Consider the following 16877-nt stretch of genomic DNA (forward strand, 5'->3'; position numbering starts at 1 on the left):
AGCACAATGAAACACAACCGATTGTTCATGAATTTCGAGGGCTTCAGCCTTTTTATTTTAAACAGTTCTAAAGCAAAAAGCAGGTTTGTTTCATTTGCACCAATATAAACATTTGATGTATACTTGACCTGGATTATTTTCATGAATACTATATAAAAGTTCTGGATTATTGACTTTGGTGACTAAAGTCACCAAAGTCAATAATCCAGAACTTTTATATAGTATTCTTAATTTTCATTTCACTACCTGCTGTTTAAATGCTTTGATTATCAAAAGTATCTCTGACTATCAGCTGATGGGAGTATACAACAAAATATGACTGCTCTGATTATGATATTTTGATTTTTTAAATTAGTTTTAAAATATACAACACAAAACTGCAACCAATAAACATCTCCCCCACCCACTTACAACCAATTCCTGCTATTAAAGTGATAATTGTGACATTATCCTCCCCACCCCCCCAGCATGTAATTAAATCCATCACATAGGTACAGGCTAGGGGTATCCAATAGTCCTCCAATTTGACTGTACAGATGGTCAGCAGTACAATTAAGATACAAAATATCATGAAGATAATATTTTTGAAGATGCAGGTGACTGAGTGTTTTTCAGCCCTTGTTATATACCATGAATTTCCACAATATGTCATAAAACACTTGTGGGTTTTTGAGTTCCTTTTAATATTTCTATTTTATGTGTTAAGCTTTTCCACTATGGTTATATGCCAGGCATTTTTATACCAAAGTTAAATATCCAAATTCTGCAGTTCCTATTTTAAAGCAGCATATAGCCCTGCTGCCATTACAGTCAATAAGTCCTTCATTTTAATGTCCTCATTTGACACTTCAAATATGGATTGATTATGAATTTCTCATGGACATCTGTTTGACTACTGTTAGAAGAGCACTAGACTAAGAGAGACAGCTATTTTAACAACAATTAAAATCTTTGTCATTGTCATGGAAGAAGGTGTCCTGTTGTACTCGGGTAATGTGGCTTATGAAAATCTGTTTTTCAGTGCAAGAACATAATTAGATTAGGGATTTATATAGAACTAGGTGAAAGTTCATGTGATGCATAATTTTGGTCCCTGGAAGCATGAAAGTAACACCATTCTTCTATTAGTTATATGAGAGACTATTTATTGTCACTAAATAAGGCACTGATACACACAGAGATAGAAAGAGATGTTGGGGGCAGAAAACTGGTTCTGTTGCTTCTGGTAACACATTCTGTGAAAAAGGCCTCCTTTTAGTTCTGAAATTTAAGTACTGAAATGTCATAGTATTCAAATGTGCTTCAGTGGATTTGTACGTGGCTTCATCTAGTAATTAAAAGTTCAAAGTCCAGGAGTATCACATGGTCTTCAAACAATCCAAGGCTTCATGTTTCTTTGTAATATGCCTATTTGATTGTAAGGTATGTAAATGAAGGAAGAAAGAAAGAAGTATGGTGTTTTTGTTAGGTTCTTTTGCCTGGATGCTTTAGTTTCTTTTTTCAAATTTTGGGTTTGGCTCTCCAAGGTGTGATGGTGTTCAAGTATCTGGATGGACAAATCTGTGTTAGGCCAGTGGCCTGTGTTAGGCCACTGCTCCAACTCATCCCCCCCCCCCCCCCCCGGTCTTGCTGATGCATTCCAGATTGGTCCCCTGATCTATGATCAAATCATGGAAGAGTGATGTTTTATTCTGGACTGACATGACCCTCATCAACAACAACGCCAGGCTGGAGGAAAATCTAGCATGATTTAAGAAGGATGTTGACACGCTGGAACATGTGCATAGTGGGGCAACCAAGGTGATCCAGGGTCTGAAAACCAGACCTTATTTGGAGCGGTTGAAGGGGCTGGGTATGTTTAGCTTGGACAAGAGACTGAGAGGAGATATGATAGCCATCTTCAAATATCTGAAGGGCTGTCACATGGAAGATGGAGCAAGCTTGTTTTCTTCTGCTCTGGAGGGTAGGACTGAACCAATGGCTTCAAGTTACAAGAAAGGAGATTCTGACTAAACATCAGGAAGAACTTTCTGACAGTAGGAGTTGTTTGACAGTGGAACTGTCTCTCTCGGGAGGTTGTGGGCTCTCCTTCCTTGGAGGTTTTTAACCAGAGCTTGGATGGCCATCTGTCATGGATGCTTTAGCTGAGATTCCTGCATTGCAGGGGGTTGGACTAGACGACTCTTGGGATCCCTTCCAATTCTACTATTGTATGATTCTACCCAAGTCTTGCTGGCTCTGGGACCAGTTATGGAGGGGGATAGACAAGTGCCTGCCCCACCCCTCCTGTTAAGGTTACCATCTAGTAACATCTTGTGGAATCATTTTTTATTTATTTTTTTGCTTTTGCTGCCTGGGGATACAACAGGGTGCTTGCAGGGTGCTCACCACATGTTCTTGATCATTGCTCCTGATGGCTTATAAGCTCTAGCCAGGATGGAATGACTGGATGGATCCAGGGAGTTCAGTGTTCAAAACAGTGTTGTTCTAGGCACATTTTGCAACAGGGAATTTCATTAGCGCAAGCAGTTTCTGAGCTCTGGGTGCAGTGCTGCGCCTAAGATTTCAGATTAAAACTGCAGAAAGGAAGGAAAAGAGGATTTTTTCTGCCTTCCTACTTCCAGCTACCCTGAAGACTGGAGAAGAGACCCTCTTCAGAATATTAGGGGGTGGGCACTGGGGGAGTAATGGATGCTTCTCTGTGAGTGCAAGCAGCTGGGGGTTCCTTTGACATTACAGTTAGAGATTCTCGTGGTGCTGAAGACAGAGGCATGTCACTTTAACACGCCTGCTCAGAAGTAAGTTTCACTGAGTTCAGTGGGATTTCTGCTAGGTAGATTGTTAACCTGGGACACACCAGCATTTTACTGTTATTTTCATCCTGGTGGTCCTTGGATCATAGTTTAAGTACAGCTGGCCTTGCTTCATTCTGTACACAATATGCCTCTTTTTCCTCTACAGTACCAAGCAGCAGTATCTGGAATTGTAAGTATAATAGTTTACTGTTACTTAAGACTATAAATATTGGGATCCATATAAGCTAGTTTACATGATGAAAAATCAGTTTTGAATTTGGTAGTTTCCTAATTCATCTACAGCGTTTTTACTGGACTCCTTCATGCCTGTTTACAATAGGAATTGCAGAGCATAAACATGTTATTGTTGGGATGATTGGTTATTTGTTACATAATTTGTCAGTGTCCTACTTTCAGGCCAAATGTAACAACTTGGTTCTTGGAAGACTAAGGCATCATAAATCGTGCAGCACAAAGCTCTTTACTCTGGATTTTGTGAGAGAGTTTGCGAATTCCAACGTCATTTTCCCAGCATTTGTAACGATAGCTTTCATTTTATTTATTTTTATTTAATTTCATATTGGTATCCTGCTTTTCAAGCAGCAAAACTGAGCTCAAATCATAACAAGAGAACAAAAAACCCCACCAAAACATTTAAGTAAATATCAATATAATACCTAGAAACAAAAATATACCAGTAATACAAAAACAATAATAAAAAGCCCAGAAATGTTATCTGGAGATTTGGAGTGGGGCTACTATCAATATGTTGATGATACCCAGCTGAACATTCAACCATAGTGTGCAAGGTGGTAACAAATAAAACTATAAATTCAAGTTTACAATGCATGATTTATGAAATCCACTGCCACTCTATGATATAACAGCTATGAGTTTATGTGCCTTTAAAAGGCAAATTAATTCATGGAGGGTAGATATTTTGATTTTGTTGGTTATATGGAAGTTCCATACCAGTTGCTGGGGAGCAGCAGCAGGTGAGAAAGCTGTTGCCTTGAGGCTCTATGTGTGGGTTTTCTAGAGTCATCTGAATGGCCAGTGTCGGAAGCAGGATATGATGATAATGATGATGATGATGATAATAATAATAATAATAATAATAATAATAATAATAATTTATATCCCGCCCTCCCCAGCCGAAGCTGGGCTCAGAGCGGCTAAATACAGTAAAATGATACAACATTCTAAAATCATTTCATTATAAAATCAGTTCAAATCAGATTAATGGCAACCATTGGGGTAGAGTTCTGTGAGGTTTGCCAAAGGCCTGCTGGAACAGCTCTGTCTTGCAGGCCCTGCGGAAAGATGTCAAGTCCCGCAGGGCCCTAGTCTCTTGTGACAGAGCGTTCCACCAGATCGCAGCCACAGCTGAAAAAGCCCTGGCTCTGGTTGAGGCCAGCTTAACCTTTCTGTGGCCCGGGACCTCCAAGATGTTTTTGTTTGCAGACCGTAAGGTCCTCCGTGGGGCATACCAAGAGAGGCGGTCCCATAGGTACAAGGGTCCTAGGCTGTACAGGGCTTTAAAGGTTAAAACCAGCACCTTAAACCTGATCCTGTACGCCACTGGGAGCCAGTGCAGCTAAGTATAGCACCGGGTGAATGTGATCCCGCGGTGAGGACCCCGTAAGGAGTCTCGCCATGGCATTTGTGCACCCACTGGAGTTTCTGGGTCAGTCTCAAGGGCAGCCCTACGTAAAGCGAGTTACAATAATCCAGTCTGGACTTTAATGTAGGTCAAAACTCTGCCCTTGTTGTAATTTTCAAATACTTCAAAGGAAACTTCATGTGGAAGTGATTTGGACAGCCATATAATGGTTTATTAAACTGAAATATGATTGAGCCTTTGAGGCATCTGATCAAGGCCTGTATTTTAAAAGGAGCTTAAAGATATATTTGCAAATGTTTGTATGTTTCATGCCAGGCAGAAACCAGCTGGCTAAGTACTCTGGCAGTTGTTTTTCTTCCTACTCTCCTGAACAAGCCCCCCCCCCCCCCCCCCGGATTTATAGCAGTAGCAGGAGACAAGTTTCTCAAAGTTGTAAAAGGGAATTACAGGCTGGGAGCAAATGTTACACTGACCCTACATATTACAGAATACAATCAAGCTGCAAAAACACTAAGAGTTTGTAAATAGTAAGATTTATTGTTTAACAGAAAATAATACCATGTGCCTCCCATCAGACTCCAGCCATATTTTCCTAAGGTTTAAGGTATACTGAGAGAGTTAAAGGGCAATAAATATTGGGAAGAGCTAATGGGAAAAGCAGCTGGCTGGGAAAGGGGGGTGTAAACTGAAGAGGCTTCTTTTGAAGCTGTTTTTACTGAGTTCCTTTTTTACTTTGCAAAGGCCTTTTCTTCTATAAAGCTATCTATGTTATGTATGAGATTTGTTGACTTAATGTAATTATGCAAAGGATTTAGAAAGTAAGAAATGTTAGATTCTTATGTTAGATTCTTATTTCATTGATGGTGTGTGAGAATGTGAACCCAAGATCTCTGTTTAGATAGAATTTAATACCATGAGCCATCTGTTTTAGCCATTTGTTTTGAAGGGGCAGCAGGGGCAAAAGGTGATCTGGTAATTAAGGTGCCTTGTCGAGGCAAATGTAAGATATATGGCTACTTGTCTGCCATTTATGGATAGAAGGAAATATAGCTCTTTGTCTCCCATAAAAGGTAATAGGAAATGGGTGTATCTTTTATGATTGGTTCTAGCAAACAGCCAATAGGAATTTCAACCAGGCTGATTGGACAGAGGCAGCCAAAGGAGGAGCAAGGGGGCTGGGCTGAGGAAATATAAGTGCTGGCCATCAGGGCTGGAGTGGGCAGAGCTTTGGTAACCATATACCACTGTGCCTATCATTTATTTGTCTGAAAAATAAATTATTATTTTAATTTCTCTATTGCTGCGTTGAATATTTCATTCCAGCTAAGCGTTAACCACAAGCAGGGTGCTACACCTTTTGCTCACGTTACCTTTCTCCAAGCCAACAAACAAGCCAGGAAGTCTTAAGTTAACTATTGTTCCCTATTTTATCTGGACTGAGAAACAATGGTTAACAGCTTTGGAACAAGACATGCTATTAAGCCAAACTGTGGCTTCATATCCTGCTTTGTTCTGAAGTATTTAACTTGTAGGTTCCTCATTTGGATGAAATGGGAAGCCAGAATTAATAAAAATTTCCTGGCCTGTTTGCTTGATTTGCAAATGAAGTAAGGACTGTTTAAACAGCTACAAGTCATATTCTTATCTAGGCCATAGAATGTATTTCTGGGGCTACTAGATTGCCCTTGTCCAGAGGGAGGACCAGGATTAAGCAGGAGAAGTTTGGCTTTGCGGGTGGAGCCACAGCAATAGCTTCCTTGCAGTGGCTTATATTAAGTTCAATAAAGCCAACACTTACAATCTAAAAGACATGGTGCAAAAGCCAAAAAGGATGAGCAGGGAAGAGGCAAACAAACAAACCCAGGCACCAGTTCGTAGCCATTTTATAATGACTTTTTGGAATGGAAACAGTTTAGGGAGAGGAGGAGCCCAACAGAAATGGCCCTTCAGCAGAGTAGAAAGTGCCTTTCCTCTCCTACTGCTGTTGTGACAATTGAGAGAGAAGCCCCCGTGGAGTGACGCTGCTTCCTTGCTTCTCTTGGCTTCATACTGAGCCTAGCAGCATGGAGCCCTGGCCAGGCATCTGCTCTCCTCCCTTCTGTATGGCTTCTACTTCTCCTTTTCTGCCTTCCTCATTTTCTCTCTCGACAAGCTTTTTAAATGACCTGGTTTCCTTGCCAGGCCATGCCTCTGTCTCTGTCTGTTAACCAGTTGAGTAGGTGCATACCCAGAGGCAACTGACTGTTTGTCCTTACCTGGTCCACCTGCAGCAGAACCAGGAAGAGGAAACATTCAGCTAGAAATGGAGATGTGGGATTTATTCAGCTTATATTTGACTGTGAACCTACCTAATTCATACCTGTCAAACCAGTATGCAGCTGCCTTTTATAGATTCTCACTTCTCCAAAATTTGGAGTGCAGTTCTCAAGCCAAAAAAAAAAAAAAAGCATATGTAAAAGCATGCATGCAGGGAAAGCGCACATGTTAAAAGACTTCTCTTTGTGAAAAGAGTACAAAAATGCATTACATCAGGGAGAAACTTGCAGAAATATGTATATTAGGTGAAATGCACACAAAACTGCTTTCACATTTTCATGCACTTTTTAGAAATAAATCAAAAACTGATGTGGAGCTGACTTTCAGACTGGAATAATAATTTCCGTGTTGGATTGCTGAAATGCTCTCTGTGTGGGGATGCCTCTGAAAATCGTTTGGAAGCTTGAGTTGGACCAGAGTGTGACTGACAGAATGCTAACTCAGTCTGGCAGGTTTAAATGTATAATTGCAGTATTATACCATCTGCAATGTTTGTTAGTTCATTTCCAGGCTTAACTGAAAGTGTTAGAACCCTAGATGGCCTGGATCAGAGTATCTCAACAATCATCTGTATCCATATGAATACGATTGACTGATATCATTTCTGAAAGCCATAGTCTTTGTCATTCACATAAGGGACAATATTTTATTTTTCTGTGGTGGCACTAGGACAGTTGAATGCCCTACTCATCCCTACTACTGCTCACCTTTTGGTGAGCAGGTGAGTGCCTTCTTTTCCAGCAGGTTTTTCTGAAAATATGCTTTTTGTCTGCTTTGCTCTTTGAATTGTTTCTTGATGTTATCATGTTTCATTTATTATTCATGGTTTTTTTTTATTTGTCAGTGTTTATAATTTTAAATTTCTATTCCTTTCATTAAAAAAAAATCTAAAGGATTTATTTAAAAACCAGAAGGGTAAAAAAATCGAACCATTCCATCACCACCCAAAAAATCCACAAAACCCGGGCACATGAACTAGGATCTCTTCATGCAAGTTCTCTAAATGTCATAAAGCTGGATTTATACGAAGAACAGAATTTTATGCTGTTTCTTTCATGCTCTGTGTGGCATAGATTTCTTCCCTTGAGTCTCCAAGAACAGATCAGTAACCTGTGTCTGATTTCTTCCTTGGCTATTTGCTGGTAGACCCAATGTCAAATGCTTCAGTTATCCTACTGTTATCCTTGATAAATCTCTGATCTGTACAGGGCTCTACCTGGTCAGTTGATGCCCCCAAGGCAAGAGGATCCCCAGTCCTTCCCCTCTTCCTCCTAGCTAAGGTACTGCGGATGTGAGTCTTAAGTGTTGCTAGCTTGCTGATCCTGCTTGCTGCAGCCCTGGCTTTGAATGCAGTCAGATGAAATCGAGGAAATGGAGACCTTCCCTGTGGTTCTCTCTGTGAGTAGCTTGATTCCATTTTCTGTGTGTTTGTATAACTATATAGAGATAACATTCTTGTTGCAATAATCTACCAAATATGCAGTTTTAATTCCTTCCAGGCTGTTATAGTGTGGAGAGACATGGCTCCGTTTGCAATGCAGTGCATTCTGATGATTATTTTAAAAGATGCATAGTTTTTGTTTTGTTGCATGCACAGACCAATATGCTGAACTGCATAAAGAGGATGGATGGGGTAGAGACACAAAGGATATGCTGCAGAGCCGTGGGTTCCTGACAGCTCAGGAGATAAGGAAAGGAAAAGCATAATTAGATAGCTGGATGCTTTCCACGGTTTGCGTCTGCAGGGAATACATCTTAATCCTTTTGTGTGCAAATGTGTGCTTGCATCACACGGGGTGGACAGGCATGTATTTGTTTCATTCAGGGTGCATCAAAGTTCACTCTGCTCTGAGAGATCCTACCCAGTTGGCTTATATTTTCTCATGAGGACCTTGATATTCTCCTCATCACAGATATGTCTGGCTTGTTACACTGTGAAGTGCTTGGTTTGGTGCTGAAATCTAGTTATTTTGCTGCTGGCTTTATTTGTGAAATTCCTTCTTAACAACAACAACAACAAATAGGCAGTCATCTAAATTTTACTCAGAGTAGACCCAGTGAAATTATTTACCACCCAATAATAATGCATTCCCTGTTCACACAAACTGCACTTGCTTTGCTGCTTCAGGATGTTTGGGCTCCTCCCCGAGCTGGTATTGCAGCAGAAGGCTGGGAAGGGGCATGAAGTTCTTAGTTTACCTCCTCAAGAGATGCCACCTTCCAATGAAATTCCAAACCAAAACCTCCCCAGTCTGTTGGAGTTCAGATGGGACAAATAGAGTGCCTGGTATAGGAGACTTCTGCAGTTCATATATGAGTACTATTATTTCCTAATTATGTTTTATTAACTTTCCTTTAAGATTAAACTGGCTATGAAACACATTATATGCTCCTCAACATATTCCTCACAGCACTGCATTTTGTTTTGTTTTGTTTTTTGCTTGTGCAGCTGTCAAACCCTTCTAACCAGGGCTAGGAAATTAGAAAGGCTGGCTCACTCATTATTTATTTAATTATTTATTAAATTTATGTACCACCCTTCGTCTAAGGATCATAATTCGAGGTTTGATGGCAGATCGAGTCCTCGTAGGAATGGTCTTGCGTTGAGTTGTTGCTCTCACTTGCCACTGTCAGCGGCACTTCTGGCTGTTTCAGCCTTAGATCCAAGTGCGTAGTAAGGGTTTGCTTGGGTTTAGATGCTGGCAAACCACATAATTACTCTAAACCCCCTTTGTAGAAGACACCGCTCCTACCTGCTGAGCAAGCAAGAGTTGCTTAGCTAGCACACATGGTTCCCCAAATGCAAGGGGAGGATGAGACATGCTTTGGCAATGGATTGAGTGCTGTGTATACCCATTTATTTTCTTGGGATGCTTAGGGGGGAGGGTTGAAAGATGCTCAGGAGCCTTCTCCCTCCCACTTACCTGTGTAGGGTGACTTATCTGTGCAACCCCATTTGCAGGAGTGAAGCTTAAGTTCCTCCTGTGTCTTGGGACTCTGCAGACAGGTACACTGCTTCAGTACACAGGTGTTATCCATCTTCCTTTTCATCCTTGGCTGTTGGTGGAAAGTACAAATTGCTGAGTGACCTTTCACCAAGGTTTGCTATCACCAAGTTGCCGATGTAGCCTATGGTGAGATTCATGATCCTTCCCCAATGGAAGCTTTCCTTCCAGGACAAATAGACTGGGGTCACAGTAAGGGGCATAGGTTTAAAACCTTACTCCTTTGCCTGCCAAGGTCTCAATCCAGCTCAGTCTCTCCCCACAATTCCTTTAGTTTGGCCCTCTACTTGCCTTTTTTCCCTACCTAATTATGATCGGTGTAGTACTCGTGCCATCATAAACCGATGCTAGGGTAATATTATCACCACCATGGTTTTGAGCTATGCCAGTGGATCAGATTTAGTTGCAATCCTATCTGGGCTGGCTGAAGACATTTTGCTAACTGAGAAGACAAGATGGTGCGCTCCCTCCCACCCATTTTATGAACAAAAGCCGATTGGACTGGCAGTTGAATCTGGGTAACCAGACACCCATCTTCCACTGCATCTGAGGACAGCAGGCTAGCTTAGATGAAATAGACCACGAAACACAGAGCTTTGTCCTCCAATCCCTTGCCGTTGCTTTCTGCCTCCACAGCAAATGCTGCTTAAGGCAGGTGCTTCTTTCTGGCTAATGGATCCTAGCCTTATCCCTGAATCCTAGCCTTATCCCTGAATCCTAGCCTTATCCAGCTGACATAAGCTGATGATAGGATTGCACTGTGAGCAGTGTGTCCCAAAATTTCCAAATAGCTGAAGAAATTTTATTTTCTTAAAATTTGAGCCACGTTTTACTCTTACACCCAAACAGTTTTAGAGGTTAAAAGTATAAGCCTGACCTTCCTTGAGAATAGCTCACTTCCTGTCCCTGCAATTCACAGTTCTGGTTGTGCATTCCAACGGAAGCAGAAAATCCTAGAATACAGTGGTACCACGGGTTACATATGCTTCAGGCTACAGACGCTTCAGGTTACAGACTCCGCTAACCCAGAAATAGTCCCTCGGGTTAAGAGTGTTGCTTCAGGATGAGAACAGAAATCGTGCTCTGACGGCACAGCGGCAGCGGGAGGCCCCATTAGCTAAAGTGGTACCTCAGGTTACTTTCAGGTTAAGAACGAGCCTCCAGAATGAATTAAATTCTTAACCTGAGGTACCACTGTAGTCACTCTTCCAGAGAAACAACAAGCAGCCTCCTTTTAGAGCTAACAGTTCCTTGTTTCTCTTGTTGGAGAGTAGTCAAAGGATTCCATCACATCTCATACATAGATGCAACAAAATTATATGTGCTCACAGAGTCCAGTTAGAAGGAAGGAATGCCAAAGCAGGGAATTGTGGTGGATGTAACAGCCACCCTCTGTTGATAGGTACTATGAGCTCATGGAAGCATTTACTGGTAATTGTTTCTTTCATTTATTTTTCAATTTTTTGTTTTGTTTTTGCATTAAGGAAAGATGGTTGCACCAAGGTGGACGTGGGCTTGTGCAATACATATCAATGGGAGAGTCACAAGCTAACCCATGTCTTGTAGAGAGTCAGTTTTGCTGTCTCCACCCCCCCCCCCATCTCATTGTTCTGTTTCAGAGGTTTATTTAGGCTTGCCATATTTCAAAAAGTAACATTCCTGACACCCCCAAAATTGTTGAACCTGAAATTTTTCAACTTCAACTTATTTTATTTATTTATTTATTTAATTTTTAAATATTATTTCCATTCTTTCCCACCAGGGGGGAGGGGGTGGGACTGAGGAGATAAGTTCCTTTGGACCTGCTCCTGAGCAAGTGGCCACAGGCTCTGCGTCCTGGAAAGGGGAGCTATTGTCCTTCTTTGAGAAGGTAACGCAGCGGCTCTCAAGGGGGGAGGACGGTGGGGGAGGATAACCGAGTTGTCTTTATTTTCCTCTCCAGGTGGCTGGCAGGCACGTGGGCCTGCTCTCACCCTCTTTCCACTGTCCTCCACACTCCCCTCCCCCTCAGTTGGGGCTGCAGCGCGGGGGGGAGGTGGGGGGCGCTAGTGCACTTTGGGTCTCCCACGTAAGGAGGGTGGCATTCCTTTCACTGCTCAGCAGAAAATACATACAGGAAATGTCTTACATCTCTTAAAATTCAAATTTTCCCTCAGGGCGCCATTTTAGGAGTCCAGTTTCCTGGCATGTCCGGAAGTTTCTGGATGTATGGAAAGCCTAGTTTATTTTCTGATGTAGCTTTCTGTTTCTTTGATAAAGAGTGCCAAAGAGGTGCAAGAAGTGCTAACAGTTCAGTCAGTAACTTCCAGGTCTGGGCAGATGCATAGGGTGGGGCTGTTGACATGGCTTGTTGTGTGCAAGAAGCCAAAGACATCTGGATGCAGTTGTTGCTCTGTCTAAAGTATCTGAAGGAACGCCAATGGAAAAAGCACAGTGCAAAAACATATGCTGTTATAAATGAAATGAATGCAGATTTGCTTCTTAAAAAAAGAACAGAACGTAAATGCTTCGCTTGGGTTGTACAAGAGAAAGTCCCCGCCCCTTTTTTTCTTTTCTTTTTAAGAAGAGCCTAATTGCTGTATGTGAAATACTTTTAAAAAGACAGGCTCTGGATTTCTCATCAGCTATTAGGAATACCTTGTGATTCAGAAAGGCAGTTTCAAAGGTAGCTTGGGATGCCTGCTGTATGTCTGTTGTCTGTCGCTGTTTGATCCTCAGCTAAGATTTTGACAGATGTTGCCACCATCTAACTGGCTCCTTTTATCTCTCATGTATATCTAAGCATAAGCGTGCATGCACAAACTTGGTAGCAGAACTGGTAACAGTGTCTCCCTGTCTGCATTGCTGTGGAATGTGGCGGATGGAATATTCTCCTGCCTTCTGGCTTCTCAAGTTGCAGGAGACCTTTTCACACATGACTTATGTGTGGCAACAAGGACTGTAGGCCTGCACCTTTGGGCCCAATCTTGAAAGTCTTATATCTCCTCCCATTTGCCATGGCCTTGCCAGACTGTGTGTGCCTGTGTGTTGGAGTTAGGATGGGACATGCAATGAATGAGGCTGCTGTGAAGGGAAAACTTAAATAAAAAGAATAGTGACAGATGTAGAACTTGGAGTTTTGGACAGCTAAGAATGTCGTAAGCAAAATATGATTTATTTTATCCTTGTATGAACCCAATTATTATTAGCTATGCCAGATTTTCCCAGGACACATTTAGTAGTTGCTGGGTTATTTTATCCGTCAAGACTTAAAAGAAAGGGGGGCCACTAGGGGGCGCATTGGAAGATGGCCGACAATACCATCTCTCCGACCCACACAGGGTAATTAAGAGGCTGTTATGGGAGTTGGCAGCCTCCCTTGTTGCCCCAAGGAAATGGGGAACATTGCCCTTGCCTGCTGTGCCCATAAATCACCCCCTAATTCGAAAGAAGGGGGTGAGGGCCCTAGGCAGAATGCCCCCGTGTGGACCTCGGCTCTCCTGGACGCTGTCTCTGATCAAGCACTAGCTGCAGCAATTTGGAATAATTAATTACAAAAGAAGCAAATGCACATATTTCAAGTGAAGAAGGGGAGTGAAGTCTGCTAATTTAAGTGACCTCTGCGAAAGAAGACGACGGGTTGGAGAAACAGGAATATTTTACGATGAAGATACACCAAAGGCTGGGTATGTTGACAATGGGACTGAATGGGGGGGGGGACCTTTTTTACTTTCCTTCTATGTGATTTACAAGAACCCCTCCTCATTAGAACCGTCGGTTGAACTGAGCCAAGCAGGATGATTAAGGTCTGTGTGGAGATAACCTTTAACCAAAAGTATGCTTTATGGAGATCGAGAAGCAATAAGAGCTTTTGGGAATGGCACAGCAATTAATTTGGAGTCGCCATCTTGCCAAAGGATTTATAGCCCGGAGGAAGAACGGACTTGTTTTTAGACTGCATTCCTAGTGAATCTCAGAGGTTTTGAGAAAGGAGGCAGATTGGTGAAGATTAATGACGCTAAGCCTGTTTTGATGTATGGAAGTGATGTTATATGGAAAACGTCTGGATATGGCTACTGGATAAAAAATAATAATATCCACGCAGGATCACAAACTGTTCTAACCAGCTTGCGGAGACTATCAGAGGTCACAAAGAGAAAGGAAAAATATATGAAAATAACAACAAGAGATGTGGAAAAACAATAAGGACTGGATAGTACTGTGAACATCATAAGGTTAGATTTGTGGACATTAAAACAGCAGTAAGAAGCAAGAAGTTGATTGGATCCCCTTCGGAACTTGAAATATGGGTACCCCCAACAAAAATTTAAAATTCGGCTGTGTAATTTGGAATTTATGTAATTTGGTTTGATTTGATGTGATTGGTCAGTTAATAAAAAATTATTCTTAAAAAAAAAAGACTTAAAAGAAAGGAGAAAGAAAAGTACCTCACACATTCCAAACCAAGGCCTCATCATGGTCTGCCTCAATCAGAATATCATGAGTTCATATTTTGGCTATATACTCCTGTGTATATAGTGCAGTGGTGCTTAAATGATGCCAGCAATGTAATAAAATGTTCTCCTTAGCCAGCATGAATTAAAGATATAATTTTTCAAAAAAATTATCACAAAAGCTTACCAACAGGCCAATTAATATCCAAAAATAGCTCTAAAGCAGTGACAGGGAACGGGTTTCACCTCAAGGGCCACATTCTGTCACAAGCAACTTTTAGGTGGGAGAAGCAAAACTGAGTGGAACAAGAAATGTAACACTTTAGTATACAAATGACCACCATTTTGCATGGGGGTTCCGTTCCTGGCCCCTGTGCATGTTGGTGGAACATGTTACCTCACCCTGTTCTGCCCCCGTTCTGCCCTTTTCCAGTTCCAAAAGGACCTGTATGTCCGTGTTTGTGTGTCATTTGAATGCACCTAAAATGGCCACCACTTGTAGTAAGTACATTCCAGCCATGCAAAAGCCAGAGGCTTCCACAAAGCCCTATCTCTCAAGGCCAGCAAGAGACATGACTGCAGTTCAAGGACACTTTGTAGTCAGGCAAAAGAATGGAGTAGGATTGGGATGGGGTGTGGCTTGAGGAGAGGAGTATAGCTTTGGTAGAGTATCTTGGGACTGAGGTTCTGGAGGACCAGGAGCTAGTAAAATGCAAAAATATCACGTGTATAAGTCTTTAGTTAGATACATAGTGTTGGTGGGTCCCAGACTCCCCTACATTCCTGTGTCCGGTAGGTGTCAGAATTGAAACAAGGCTTAGAGAGTTAAACTGGATGCCAGACCCTTAATCCCTGGACCCAGTTTACCATGCTCAGGAGATGGCCTAGGAGATGGGCCATTAAGAGAACAAAGGAAAGGTAATCAGCCATTAAGAAAGTACAGGTTCTGGGCCAGACTCAGAGTTAGAAGACAAAGGCAGAGTTTGAGATAGAGTTTTTTTTAGGGTTGGCTGTGATGTGACCTAGAAGAAAAAATGTTGCAGGCTGATAAAGGCAGCAAGCTGGAGAGAGGGTTGGAGCACATATATGTGTAAATAAACCATGTATCACGAAGACACCACAGTCTCCACTGTGCCTCATTTCCAGTAGGAAACACGAACCCTGTGTAAGCGCTGGAACCCCTGTAATCTTGCACCACTTGGAGATTAGGGTGGCGTGCATCAGTAGTAAAAATACATGGATCACTGAGCTTTGGCTCTGTACGCTTCTTAGGGTGCTGGCTATCTTCCTGGAGATCTGATGTGAGGGCAGTGGGCTTTCAGCTCTCTTTTAAGCTGCAGTTCCATGTTCCTATACTCAGCCTGTATCTGCAAATAGACACAGAAATTGCAAAAGGCCAGTTAGCACCCAGTGAGCTCCTTCTGGAGGGAACCAAACCTGAGTATGTTCTGGACCATGGAACTTCTCCAAGGAATGGGCGAATGCAACAATCTATAAAAGTAGTTGGATTTCGGCACTTTATCTCCTTGTCTCGTGCTAAAGTTACACTCTGAGGCAGGGTGGGGAAACTACTGCCGAGGCTTTTGGACCTGAGTCCCCACCATCCCTCACCATTGGCCATGCTTCCTGGGGCTGGTGGGAGCTGGACATGTTTCCCAGCCTGCTGTAGACACTGTCCTGGTATATAATAATTGGGGCTAAGGGTGCCATTTATTCCACTCTGCTCAGGAGGGTGGGGAAGTATGTCTTGGCTCTGAAGAACTGAGCCACCAAGCCTGAATGGTAAAAGAGAAATCATCACAGCTGATTTATTTAGTTTTGCAACTCAGTGCTGAGTAGGAATTGCTCAGCAGTGAACATTATTTCCCAAGAGAGATTCACTAGGATAATGCAAACATAGCCTGGTTTCTATTTTTTTAAATTAAATCCCAGTAACAAATACTATTATTTAGAGAGTGGACTGGAGTGAATAAATACATGGAGTCCCATTGGAAGAGAAGAATGTTATCTTAGAAAGCAGTGGAATGAAATATTCCACTCATTCCAAACTCATGCTTTTCAGTATTTTATAACAAAGTCAGAAAAAGGCTTGTGTGTGCGTGTCAGCAAGCAAAAAGAGATTTTTGTCTGACTTTTACTTCTCAACGGAGACGGAGTTGGACATGGATCATGCAACTTTGTAAATGGTTTTGGAGCAGCTGGTGGAACAAAACAATAAGCTGAATTCCTTCTCTAAAATAGTTGCCAAACTGGCCATTTTCTACATCAGGCCAAGCTATGCTTTATTCTGCTTTGCTCTCTGAAGTCGTTGCATCTGATCATAGGAGCTAGTCAGTCTTGTGCAGCAGAATAGTAAGCGATCTCCTCTCACCCTCTGGTTTCCTTGGTATCTGCTGGGTTCTTCCTACAAAAGCCTGGTTATGTGCAGGCCCACTTTACAATGGGTCGTGTACAACGTAAGTTTTACTCAGAGTAAGCCCATTGAAATTAATGGAATTGTTAGTCATGTTCCTTAATTTCAGTGGGTTTACTCTGACTAGGACAAACATTAGATACAACCCATTATCTTCCCTCCCATATCTCCACCCTCGTGAGGGAACTGTGACATCCTAACAAATTAACAACTCAGAGGTTTAGTATTAGGGTTCCTCACTCCTTGGTATCCTTCCACTACAGATATAACACTCCCCCTCTAAAATAATAC

General features: G+C 42.0%; 1 protein-coding gene across 2 annotated transcripts in view; it reads left to right on the forward strand.

The window, feature by feature from the left end:
- Positions 1 to 16877, forward strand: part of RGL1 (ral guanine nucleotide dissociation stimulator like 1) — a 140610-nt gene that overhangs the window by 8043 nt on the left and 115690 nt on the right. The window contains exon 1 of one of the 2 annotated variants that reach the window (XM_083446509.1): positions 7966 to 8133. The exons of the other annotated variant lie outside the window; for it this stretch is intronic. The gene's annotated coding sequence lies outside the window, so the exon portion shown is untranslated. Of the gene's footprint in view, positions 1 to 7965; positions 8134 to 16877 lie in introns of those variants that run through there. 2 annotated transcript variants of the gene reach the window in all.

The sequence above is a fragment of the Podarcis tiliguerta genome, assembly GCF_965153285.1.
Source record: "Podarcis tiliguerta genome assembly, chromosome: 6".
NCBI classification, from domain to species: Eukaryota; Metazoa; Chordata; class Lepidosauria; order Squamata; family Lacertidae; genus Podarcis; species Podarcis tiliguerta.